The sequence below is a fragment of the Trichosurus vulpecula genome, chromosome 8 (assembly GCF_011100635.1).
Source record: "Trichosurus vulpecula isolate mTriVul1 chromosome 8, mTriVul1.pri, whole genome shotgun sequence".
In the NCBI taxonomy this organism is placed as follows: domain Eukaryota; kingdom Metazoa; phylum Chordata; class Mammalia; order Diprotodontia; family Phalangeridae; genus Trichosurus; species Trichosurus vulpecula.
Genome location: NC_050580.1, coordinates 239,167,841 through 239,181,777, shown reverse-complemented (window position 1 = coordinate 239,181,777; position 13,937 = coordinate 239,167,841).

Here is a 13,937-nt window from a genome sequence, read left to right as displayed (position 1 = left end):
GGCATCCTTTTTTTTTTTTGAGACTGGGTCTCCCTATCTCTCAGTCTAGAAGTTCAGCGGCCATTTGTGGGCTGATTCCAATACTGTTTGGCACAGAAGCTTTGATCTGCTGTTTTTCTGACCTAGGTTGCCTTATCCCTGCTTAGGCAGCTTGGCAGCCCTCGGCTATTTACCATATTGGTGCCAGACTTAGTGTGGACACCTGATCTGCGTTATCCCTACTGTAGCTCAGAACTTCCAAACTCAATTGATCCATCACCTTCAGCCTCCCCGGTAACAAGAATTACAAGTGTACACTGTCCCATCTATTCTTGGTGACATCCCAAATAAATATAGGGACAGCTGTTTCTTAAGCTCCCATTGGCATGGAGTGCTTAATTCTACCTTGGCTTTGATAGTTGAACTTCTGCCTAATATCTGTGGTAGCTTCCTTTACCTTTAGCAAGATAGTTTGAATGTATGACGGGCAGGTAAGGCAAAAACCACATCCACAATTTTTGGAGCTCAGGCTATGAAAAAAGAAACTTCCCTGAGTAAACTGTTGATGGGATATAGTCATTTCTCCTTCATGAGGACTGTTCTTTGGCTAGTATCTGGGCGCTGATTTCTAACCAGATGAAAACAGTCCAGAAGCCGTACCAGCTAAAATGACTTCACATTGTGGCTTGGGCCACTGGGAAGACCATACACATGCCAGAGGTGTGTGCTCACTGTTTCCCTCTCTTCTTCAGAGGGAGGCTGCAAATGGTAAAAACAGGTAGATAGTCTAGTATCTATTCCTTGGTCTGGACCAAAGAAAGAATTGGTCACTGTATTTCATTACTTCAGCATTTGTTGAAACTATTAGCACTTCTCCTACCCTAGCTCCTTTTCTGTCAGAATGCTTAAGGAAAAATTGATAAATCAGAGGAATATCTCAGGAGCAAGCTGAGGGAGGTGGTTCCATCTTTTATCAGGGCTAAGGCTTGGAGAACCTCACATTTTTATACTCACATACCTTCTTATTTGATTGGCGGTGACTAACCTTGACCACTCCTCACCTCGAATCCATTGTGATGGATGTCTCTAGCTGAGGTGGGTTCTAATGCTTGAACTTGGTGCTGGTCAGATAGTGAAAATGAAATTAAAGTTTTATTTCTTGATCTTTAAGTTTTAGTCTCGTTTTTAAAAATGTGGCCTTAAGAAGTAGCTACAGAAAGGTATATACGTTGGAGGGATGTATCAATGCAATGGAAAAAGTTGTTAGGAATCTGTTGGATTAGCCATCCTTGGCCAAATTGTAATTACATCTGACACCTAGTTGCCTTCTAGCTGTTTGGAGTTGGGGGTAGTGGAAAGGGGCAGAACAACTTAGCTTTCCCCCACCTGATGCCTGTCAGAACAATGAGTCCCAGGAAAGTGAGCACCAAGAATCATACAACTGGATTGAGAAGGTGACTTTCAGCTTTTTGTAATTACAAGGGTTGGATTTCTGTTTTTTCCAAACTACCCTATCCCCTTCACCACTCCACCCTCCCCGCCCCGCCCACAACACACATACAACCGAATCCTTCCTGCTTACCATTCCTGATAGAACAAAGAGATCCCAATGAGACATGCTGGATTGAGAAGATGACTTTTTGTTGTTAACAGAATAGGATTTTTTTGGGTTCAAAACTGCTTTTCTCTTGAAAAGGTCACAAAAGGGTATGTTTGGGTTGGGGAACGGAGTAGGGATGGTACTTCCACCAGCTCTCAAATCCAGCCTGAATTTTGGAATGCAGATGGTGTGATATTGCCTCCAAAACTGGTGGAGGGGAAGAAAGAAGCAAGCAGAGGTGGTAAACTGAGCCAGCTTGGAAATGCTGATTAATATGAGACTTGAGAGTGTTACTGCTGCCAATGACAACTATGATGACAATGACCCCCACCACTACTACTGTTGTTTTTGTTCAGTTGTGTCTGACTCTTTATGACCCCATTTGGGGTTTTCTTGGCAAAGATACTGGAGTGGTTTGCCATTTCCTTCTCCAGCTCATTTTACAGATGAGAAAACTGAGGTGAATAAGGTTAAATGATTTGCCCAGAGTCACACACCTAATAAGTGTCTGAGGCTGGATTTGAACTCACATCTTCCTGACTCCATGCCTGGCACTCTATCCAAGGTACCACCTAGTTGCCACTGCCACCACCACTGCCACTGTCACTGAAGGCAACTAGATGGCTCAGTGGATAGAACTCTGGACCTGGAATCAGGAAGACCTGAATTCAAATCTGAACTTAGATTGGCTGTGTGACCCTGGGCAAGTCACTTAAACCTCTGTCTGCCTTACTCCATTGCAGAAAGAAATGGCAAATCACTCCAGGATCTTTGCCAAGAAAACTCCATGGACAGCATGGTTCATGGGGTCACAAAAAGTCAGACATGACGGAATGACTAACAGAAACAACACTGCTACTGTTATGATGGGGCTTAAAACTACAGGCCTCATTCTTTCTTTTATCCCTCTGCTTACTAGAACAGAGACTCTGGATTCTTCTCCTCCTCCTCCTCCTGCAGACATTCCACCTAGCATCATCGGGCATCTTGCATTCCTCTCTGGTAGCTATATGGGAAGTCTCATTGGGCCTGCGACAGGTATCAGTTGGTGATCCATTTCTGTTTTCTTTTCATATTTCCTATATCTTTCATGTTACTGTGAAAAATAATTCATTTGGGCCCCTGCTCTATTCCAATCAGCTTTAATCAGTTTGATACGATTCCGTAGGGCTAGTGATTATAAGTTCTGTATATTAGGTCCTAGAACTGTGAACTGTAGATTGTAAATTCACTTGCTTAATCATAGGAAGCTAACTAGAAGCCCTCCACCCTTGTTTTTCCTTGTCATGGTGACCAAGTCTGGTGTGGCAGAGGTGACTCAATTACATGGAAAGTCCTCCAACTTATTTTTGTATGTCCAGACCACTCTTTCTTGTCCGACATGAGCAGGTGACCATCTTGGGACCACTTAACACCACTTAGTCAGTGGAGATGCCCCACATTTCACCCAACCTGAGACACCCCTGTTGATAAAACATTTCTAGTGGATGCATAATTTTTTGGTCCACAAAGCTAGATTTATCAATCAATGGAATTCTGTATTTTGTATAGACTCTTTAGAATGTTCAGATATCAAATCTGGTATCAAGCCTTATAAAAATAAGGCCCTGGAAGAAGGGAGCATCTCAGATTATGAGGAAGATCTGAGGTCCACTTCGTTGGAGGAAACCATGGACCCTTTAATAAAGGGCCATGGGTTCGGAGTTCTGCCTTAGTCTCTTTTATTGTAGGCTGGACAATTTTAATCCCCACATTACTTTAAATGATTACATTCTCATCCTCTGACTCAGGTGATAGAAGTAATCTTGCCGGTTGTATATGATTTGATTTTTTTTCCTGGAGACAATCAGGATTAAGTGACTTGCCCAGGGTCACACAGTTAATACATGTCTGAGGCTGGACTTGAACTCAGGTCCTCCTGATTTCAGGGCCAGTGTACTCTGTACAACCCTGTACCACCTAACTGTCCTGCTGTGTATGTTTGTTAATGAACCGATAATTCCCCCAATAGTCCTTGTGATTGATATCTCTTTTTAAATGTCTGCCTCCCTCCTTAAGAAGACTGGATGTTTTATTCAATAGGGGTTGGGCCACCAAATGCCTTATTGTTCATTGACTTAGTTTCTTCATTTATAAAATAGGGACACCCATCTTTCCAGGGTTGTTGTGAAGATAGAGTGAGATAATCTTTGTAAAGCTCCTTGCAGACTTTAAGGCACTGTATAATGATAGCTATTATTATTATTGCCAAAAAGATATAGCCGGGGGGAAGGCAGGGCAATTGGGGTTAAGTGACTTGTCCAAGGTCACACAGCTAGTAAGTGTATCAAGTGTCTGAGGTCAGATTTGAACTGGATTTGACTCCAGGGCCTATGCTCTACTCACTGCGCCATCTAGCTACCCCATACACTAGCTCTTAATAGATTTGGGATACTCTGGTCTCTCTAACAACTCTTGTGGAAGAATGTTGAAACAGAATTTATTAATTATCTAGCATCTATAATGTTTTTGGTGAAAGAATAGTATCTTCCTAAAAGTCAACATTCTAAGGAGTGGTCTTTGGAGAAAAGTGGGCAATGTTTGCAATAGGCTTGGTGTCAAATCCTAATTCTGCTACTTAGCTTTTTCTGTGATTTGGGGCAAATCATGCCCCTCCCTGAGTTTTAGTTTCTCCATCTTCCTGTAAAAAAGCAAAGGATTAAATAAGGGAACTGGACTGTATTATCTTTTAGGTCCCTGCTACATTCAGTATTTCAGTGATGCTACCAAGTGATCAAAGATAATTGGAGCTCTTCTTAGCTTCTCTTTTCAAGGAGCTGGCAAATACCAGTGAGCTTGTTGAAGTCAAGCAATGTGTATAAAATACTGTTAAGGAGTTATCTTCATATGGGAATAATCTAGCTGATTGAAGAGAAAAAAAATAGATATGACTACCTATGTTCTTCCTATCCTTTTTTCCCACAAGGACCTAAAACTATAGTACTTCCACTAGAGATGATAGACCTCTGTAGATTATAGAATGGGAAAAGAAAGTAGTATAACTAATTCTTCAACTGTAGGTAGCACCCCAATAAAAATTTACAATGTATTAGGACATAAAAATCTCACAAATAGGTGCAGAAAAGCAGAAATATTAAAGAAATTTTTATGGATCATAATGTAATAAAAATCATATTCAATCACTGCCATATTAAATAAACTACCAGATGACTACTTTATAGAGATAGGAAAAAATGATAAAATTCATCTGGAGGAACAAAAGGTCAAAAATCTCATGGCAATTAATTTTGTAAAATGGGAGAGACGGGAGCTTACCAGGGCCAGATCACAAACTACACTATAATGCTGTAATCATCAAAAGAAATAGGTACTTGTTAAGAAATAGAGGTTGATCGGTGGAACAGATTAAATATACAATATACAAAAGCAAACAAGCACAGTGGCCCAGAGTTAGATAAGCCCAAAGATCTTAGCTACTGGGGCAAGAAATATTTGACAAAAACTATGGTGAAAACTAGAAAGCAGTCTAGCAGAAATAGGTAAAGACCAATATCTCACACCATATACCAAGATAAGCTCCAAGTGTGTACTTAACTTAGACATAAAAGTTGACATCATAAACAAATTTAAGAAGCAAGGAAGAAATTACCTGTTAGATCTGTGGATAGAGGAAGACTTCATGAGCAAACAAGACATAGAGAAGATCACAGAAGGTAAAATAGTCAATGGTTTTGCCCTTGACAATAATAGGGAAGTTAGGAGGCTGGGAGGGTTTTGGCAAAAGGACAACAAATTCAGTTTGGTACATGTTGAGTTTAAAATGTCTACTGAACATCCAATTCAAGATGTCTGAAAGTCAGTTGGAGATGCAAGATTATAAGTCAGCAGAGAGGTTGGGACAAGTTAGGAAGATCTGAAAAAAATCAGCATAGAGGTGGTAATTAATTCATGAGAGCTAACCCCTAGACTTTTACCCTTGACCCCATCTCCTTACATGTTCTCTAGCAGATTGCCTCCACTATAATTCCTTTCTTATATTCAAACTCTCCCTTTCTACTGGTTCTATCCCTGTTGCCTACACACAAGTATTTCTCCCATTCCTTAAAAAAGTCATTACTATCCTCACTAGTTATGATCCTATATCTGTCATCTCTTGAAAAAGTTGTCTATATTCATTGCCTTTACTTCCACTACTCTCGCTATCTTCTATACTGTTTGCAATCTGCCTTCTGACCTCATCACTCAGTTGAAACTACCGTCCAGAATTACCAGTGGTCTCTGAAATTGCTGAATCTGATGGCCTTTCTCAATTCTCATCTATCATGTCCTCTCTGCAGCATTTGAGATTGTTAACCTTTCTCTCCTTCTGAATAGTATCTTTTCTCTGGATTTTTGTGATGTTATTCTCTCTTTGTTCTCCTCCTACATATCTAGTTGTTTCTTCTCAGTTCCATATCATGTCCTCCATTGGAGTATCTCAAGACTTTATCCTGAGCTCCCTTTTCTTCTCTCTTGTACTCTCTCACTTGGTGATATTATCATCTGCTATAGGCTTGATTAGCATCTCTATGCAAATGACTCCCAGAAACACACACACACGCACAGATACATATATGTAAATATATCTATATCTTTGTCAATATACCTATATATCTCTTTCCTCAGTCTCTTTTCTGAGCTCCGGTTCAACATCAACCAACAAGTAATTGTACATTTTGACCGGGATGTCCATAGATATCTCAAACTCTACATGTCCAAATAGAACCCACCCCTCTTCTGAGCTTCCATATTTCTGTCGAGAGTACCACCGTCTTTCCAGTCACCCAGATTTACAACTTTGATGTCATCCTTTATTATTCACTCAACCGATATATCCATTCAGTTACCAAATCTCACTATCTTGATCTCTGTCTCTCTCACATCTGTCCCTTTCACTCATATAGCCAACACCCTAGCCTCTTTACAACCATGTCCCAACCTACCTTTCCAGTATTCTTTCATATTAACCCCTTTCACACGCTCTAGTCGTGAAAGGGAAGCCAAATTGACCTTCCCTCTATTCTTTACACATAGCATTCCACAGTTCATCTCTACGTCTTTGTATTGGCTGTTCCCTGTGCCTAGAGTGCATTCCATCTCCACCTCTGCATCTCAAAATTTCTAGTTTCCATCAAGACTCATCAGCTCAAATCTTATCGTCTGTATGAAGCTTCCTTGCTTCCTCAGGTTTACATTGTATTTGTTTCGTGTATTTCTACGTATGTGTATGTTGCCTTGTGACAAAAACAAGGTATGACTATAAAGTCACAAGACTGGGTTTCGTTTATAAATTTATTCCAAAGTTACTTCTAAAGTAGTGGACAGAATCACTCAAGGTGATAACCTTGAAAAGGAACGCTCACGCGACCATATGATTTCTTGTACATTTATTTAAATAAAAAAAGAAACAAACAAAAACAAACTACTTTTACACTAACGTCCCTGTGATTTCCTCAATGTGCAAACTCATTTAAACAACGTGGATCACAACTTATCCCCAACTTCTTGTCATGTATGACTTTGTTCATATCTTCCTATTAGTTTTCCATGCGGGGTCCATTAAAATCCTGAGTGGGGATAGGGCTGGGGAGAAGGGAAGAGAAAGTTCCTTGACATTGTCTGACATTGTGTGAATATGTCGGCGGAGCGCACGGACCATCCGGCCATTATCCCTTGCTCTAATTAAATGCGGCCTACCTCCTTTTCTTGTCGTACAACTTGATAGGCCTTACACGGCTTCTACTGCACCGTTCTTTGGTGATAATATATTGCAGCTTATTCACACCTCCCAGGTGCCTTTACAAAATTCTTCAGAGAGAGTGGAATTCACACAGCATCACCAAAAAAAATTGGTCTTTAAAAGGTAGGTCCTTGGGGTCGTCAAAAGCGGTGAATTTCTATATACACAGCGCAACATAAAAAGAGGACTCAGTATAAAATTATGAATTTCCATTTCACACTGTTTACTTTTTTTTTTTTTAGAAAACTATGTAATAAATATAATATATCATCTTCAAAGTAACCCTGCTTTTCTGGGCTTCCTTTTAGATTTTATTTTTTTTTCCTCCCTCTCTCCACACTCATTAGCCACAGAAATGGATATATATATGTAAAACCATACTATATAGAGTTCTATTTATCAGTTCTTTCTCTGAATGTAGAGGGCATCTTCCTTCCTAGGTAGTTTATAGTTGATTTGAATATTTATAAATACTCAGAATAACTTAATCGTTTAAAGTTATTCTTAGAAAAATATCGCTGTTACTGTATACAATGTTCTCTTGGCATAATTAAATAATCAAGGGAATTCAATGTAGTAATTGAATTCAATTTAACGAAATAGGAGGATTTGAAGCTTTCGTAAAGAGAAAACCAGAACTAAACTGAAAACGTGACCTTTAATATCAAGACCCGAGAGAAACACAAACAGGTAAAAAAGGAAGAGAAAACCCAAGGGATTCAATAGAGCTAAACTGTTTACATTCCTGTGTGGGAAGATAATCGTTGTAACTCTTAAAAATTGTATCCCTAACAGTACAGAGAGGAATATACATAGACGGAGGATACGGGTATAAGGTGAATCTGAGGCAATGACATAAAAAAATTAAAGGATAATAAGGAGGAGTGCAATAGGTGCAGAAGGAAGGGAGAGGTAGAATTGGGTAAAGTATCTCACGTGAAGAGGTGAGAAAGATCTAACACAGTGCAGGGGAAGATGGGGGACGAGAGTGACGGGCGTTGCTTGAACCTTACTCTCATCAATATTGGCTCAAAGAGGGAACAGTATACATAATCAGTAGGAGAAGAGGAAATTAAGTAAAGGGGCGGGGTACTGACAGAATGGAAGGCAGATCCGGGGAGGTGGTAGACAGGAGCAAAACACTGGTGAGGTGGGAAAGGGTAAAGGACAAACAGGAGGAAGAACAGGAGAGGGAAATACACAGGTAGTAATCATAACTATGAGTGTGAATGGGATGAACTCTCCTATAAAACAGAAGTAGATAGCAGAGTGGATCAAAAACCAAAATCCTACAATAGGTTACTTACAAGAAACACGCTTGAAGCAGAGGGGTAAACACAGAGTAATCTATTATGCTTCAGCTGAAGTAAAAAGAAAAGGAGGGGGTAGCGATCCTGATCTTCAACAAAGTAAAAGCAAAAACAGACCTAATTAAAAGAAATAAGGAAGCAAACTACATCTTGCTAACAAGTAACCGTCAATGGAATTTCTCTTTCTCTCTCTTGCTGTCGGACTTTGTTAGTAATGTATAGGAACGCCGAGCATTTATGTGGGTTCATTTTATATCCTGCAACTTTGCTAAAGTTGTTTATTATTTCAAGTAGTTTTTTACTTGATTCTCTAGGATTCTCTAAGTCAACCATCATATCATCTGCAAAAAGTGATAATTTAGTTTCTTCTTTGCCTATTCTAATTCCTTCAATTTCTTTTTCTTCTTTTATTGCTACAGGTAACATTTCTAGTACCAAAGTGATAATGGACATCCTTGTTTCACCCCTGATCTTATTGGGAATGCGTCTAGCTTATCCCCACTACATATAATGCTTGTGGATGGTTTTAGGTAGATGCTATTTATTAAGGAAGGCTCCATTTGTTCCTATGCTTTCTAGTGTTTTTAATAGGAATGGGTGCTGTATTTTGTCAAAGGCTTTTTCCGCATCTATTGAGATGATCGTATGATTTCTGCTAGTTTTGTTGTTGATATGATCAATTATGCTGATAGTTTTCCTAATACTGAACCAGACTTGCATTCCTGGAATAAATCCTACCTGGTCATAGTGTATTATTCTCCTGATACATTGCTACAATCTTTTTGCTAATATTTTATTTAAAATTTTTGCATCAATATTCATTAGGCAAATTGGTCTATAATTTTCTTTCTATCTTTTAACTCTTCCTGGTTTGGGTATTAGTACTATATTTGTGTCATAAAAAGGATTTGGTAGCACTCCTTCTTCACCTATTTTCCCAAATAGTCTATAAAGCATGGGAATTAATTGTTCTTTAAATGTTTGATAGAATCCACATGTAAAACCATCTGGCCCTGGAGATTTTTTCCTAGGGAGTTCATTGATGGCTTGCTCAATTTCTTTTTCCGAGAGGGGGTTATTTAGGTATTTTATTTCCTCTTTAGTTAATTTGGGCAATTTATATTTTTGAAAATATTCATCCACTTCCCTAAGGTTGTCAAATTTATGGGCATACAATTGGGCAAAATAATTTCTAATTATTGTTTTAATTTCCTCTTCATTGGAGGTGAGTTTGTCCTTTCCATTTTTGATACTGGTAATTTGGTTGTCTTCTTTTTTTAAATCAAATTGACTAAAGTTTATCAATTTTATTGGTTTTTTTTCATAAAACCGGCTCTTAGTTTTATTTATCAATTTAGTAGTTTTCTTGATTTCAATTTTATTAATCTCTCCTTTGATTTTCAGTATTTCAAATTGGTATCTAATTGGGGATTTTCAATTTGTTCTTTTTCTAGCTTTTTTGGTTTCATGCCCAGTTCATTGATCTCTTTTTTATTTATTTTATTCATGTAAGCATTTAGAGATATAAAACTTCCCCTAAGAACTGCTTTTGCTGCAATCCATAAATTTTGGTATGTTGTCTCATTATTGTCATTCTCTTGAATGAAGTTATTAATTGTTTCTATGATTTGTTCTTTGGCCCACTCATTCTTTAAAATTAGATTATTTAGTTTCCAATTAATTTTTAGTTTATTTTCCCATGGTCCTTTAAATATTTATTGTGCCAAGATCTGAGAAGGATGCATTGACTATTTCTGCCTTTCTGCACTGGATTGTGAGGTTTTTATGCCGTAGCACATGGTCAATTTTTGAGTATGTGCCATGTACCACTGAGAAAAAAGTATATTCCTTTTTATCCCCATTCAGTTTTCTCCAGAGGTATATCACATCTTCCTTTTCTAAAATTCTATTCACCTCCTTAACTTCTTTCTTGTTTATTTTGAGGTTAGACTTATCAAATTCAGAGAGGGGGACAAGTAGTAACATTCTTAAGAGTGCAGGTACCATTTTTCTATATAAGGACTAAGTAGCTTGACCTTGTTTAATGCCTTTAATGTTTACTTTATGTTTCTTCTTGCTCTTATATGTCAGATTTTGCATTGAGCTCTGGTCTTTTTGTCATAAAAACTTGATTGTCTTTCAATTCATTAAATATCCCCTTTTTCTTCATTCAGGATTATACTCAGCTTTGCTGGGTAACTTATTCTTGGTTGCAAACCCCCCCCCCCCCCTTGGTCTTTGAAATATGTTTCAAATCCTTCAGTCTTTTAATGTAGAAGCTGCTAGATCTTGTGTTATCCTGACTGTGGGTACACACTATTTAAATTGTTTTTCTTTTTCTTGTTATATTTTTGTCTTAACCTGGGAGCTTCAAAACTTGGCTATGATGTTCCTACAAGTTTTCATCATGAAATCTCTTTTAGGTGGTTATTGATGGATTTTTTTTCTATTTCTAGTTTACCCTCTCATTCTAGAACTTTAGTATGATGATTTTTGTAATATAGCTAGGCTCTTCTTTAAAAAAAATCATAACTTTCAGGTAGTCTAACAATTCTTATATTGTCTCTCCTTGATCTGTTCTCTAGATCAGTTGCTTTTCTGATGAAGTGTTTCAAATTCTTTTATTTTTTCATTCTTTTGACTTTGTTTTGCTACTTTTTTGGTGTCTTATAACATCATTAGCTTTCTTTTGCCCAATTCTAATTTTTAAGGAGTTATATTCTTCCTTAAGTTTTTGGATCTCTTTTTCCAATTAGTTTACTTTCTTTTCCTAATTTTTTTATTTCTTAGATTGCTCTTTTTTCCCCTAATTTTCCCTCAACCTTTCTTATTTTATTTTAAGCTTTTAAAGCTTTTCTAAGCGCTCTTTTGGGCTTGAAACAATTTGACATTTTTCTTCAAAGTAGGAATGGCTTTTTAAAGGTCACTATGAATCCTGATCTTCTCTATCCCCACAATAATTGTCTGGTTGGGTCCTTTCTCCTTTGCTTACTCATTATTATTATTTTTTGTGGCTTATTATTATAGTTAGTATAGTATATTATTATATTATATATTAATATTTATATAATAATTAATATATATTACATATAATAATTAATATATAATAAATATTATATTATATTAGTATATATAGTATATTATTATAGTTAGTATAGTATAGTCTCAAGGTGTGTGTGGGGAGATGATGCCTCAGGCCTCAAGTTTTTTTTTCCCAATTACATGTAAGAATAGTTTTCACATTCACTGTTATAAGATTTTGAGTTCCAAATTTTTTTCTCCCTCCCTCCCTTCCTCTCTCTTTCTCTCCTTCCCTGTAATGGCAAGCAAAGTGGGATTTTTCTTGATTGAATGTGCATTGAGTTTGAGCCAATCAGAGACTTGTGTGTGCATTGAGTTCTAGCCAATCAGATGTGCATGAATTCAGCCAATCAGAGACCTGAGTTCTAGCCAGTCAGATGCTGGTTAGAACTGTATATAAGGATAGCCAAGAGTGTGAGAGAAACAGACATCGAGAGGGTGCTGAAAAGAAGACATCAAGAGAACTGCCAGCATTGAGAAGAAGACTGAGAGAGAGAGCTAGTGTTGAGAGAGCTGCCTGTGTTGAGAAGAGAAGAGGTGAAGAAGAATGAGCTCTGAGCATTGAGCTGAGAGGAAACCTAAAAGAGCAGAGAGGAGTTCTCTGAGATCAAAGAGACCTTTGATGGTAGAGACTTGCTGAAGGAGCCTCCAAACTTTGAAGGTGAGTGGAGCTGTAGGGCAGAGACATGCCCATGGGAAGGAGGCTTAGCTTAAGCACCTTTTGAGAGCTATTAAAGTGAACTGAGCTGTTAACACAGAGCATCTGGATTTTGGAGGTGAATTGAGATGGTGGTGTTGGTGGTGTGTGTTGCTGCCCTGTTAAGCTTTGTTTTTCTGAAACAGAAACTGTGGGCAGGAACCCCTGGAGCCTTCTGTCAGTCAGGAGCTTGAAGTGGAGCAGCTCCCATGAGCTGTGACCTAGTGCAGGAGCAGAGACCTGCCTATGTGTGAATCCAGGTGAGAGTTGGGAGCAGTCAGCCTACAGAGAAAGAGCCATGGGACTTGGAGGACTTTACTTGGACATTTGTTCTAGTTCTTCTTTGCACTAAGGCAGTCAAGTGCCTTTGATTGAGACTTGCCTTTGTTTAAATCAAGAGTCTTTGATGACCTGCTTAAAGTCACAAGAAAGCCTATGTCTCATGAGTTTGAGTCACATGGCTGTGATGCCCTCTGTGGGCTCACCCTGAAGAGTGTATGTATATACTCTGGGGTTAGCGTTTTGCTTTGGGGGCTCACTCACTGGTAGAGTGTTGTGTGATTTGACCAGACAACATGCTGGAGTCCCCTGGCTTTGAAAAACCCAGATGTTGGTGCTTCTCTCTCTGGTAACTATGTATGTAATGTTTTGGACAGACTACTAGAAGCCTGTCTGCTGATTTGTGTTATTTTGCTCTGCTTATATAATTTCTGCTTGTAATTTCCATTTGTTTTTTCTCCAAAGTTCAGGGTGCTGACTTTTCCCCCTGAACTAAGTGAATGAGATATGTGTATTTAATTAAAGTGGGATTGTAAACCCCTTAAAGTTGCTTTCCTTAGAAAAGCAGATCAAAGAATCTATGCTACCAGCCTTCCTGTGTGCTGGTGTTACTGGTCTTACACAGCCACAGTAGCAGCAAGTAGCATTGTTGTTACACTCCCCTCTCCCCAAGACTACAAGAAATCTGATATAGGCTATAGGTGTACAATCATATTAAATAGATTTCCACATTAGTCATGTTGTGAAATAAGAATCAGAACAAAAAAACTTGAGAAAGAAAAAACAAAAAGAGAGAGAGAGAAAATAGCTGCGTCCAGACTCCATAGTTCTTTCTCTGGATGTGGATAGCATTTTCCATCATAAATCTTTTGAGATTGTCTTAGATCATTGTATTGCTGAGAAGAACTAAGTCTATCAAAGTTGGTCATTGTACAGTGTTGCTGCTACTGTGTATAATGTTCTCCTGGTTCTGCTCACTTCACTCAGCATCAATTCATGTAAGTCTTTCCAAGTTTTTCTGAAATTCTCCTACTCATCATTTCTTATAGCACAATAGTGTTCCGTTACATTCATATACCACAACTGCCATTCCCTAATTGATGGGCATCCCTTCAATTTCCAATCCTTTGCCACCACATAAAGAGTTGCTAAAAATATTTTTTGTACATGTGGGTCCTTTCCCCCTTTTTATAATCTCTTTGGGATACAGAC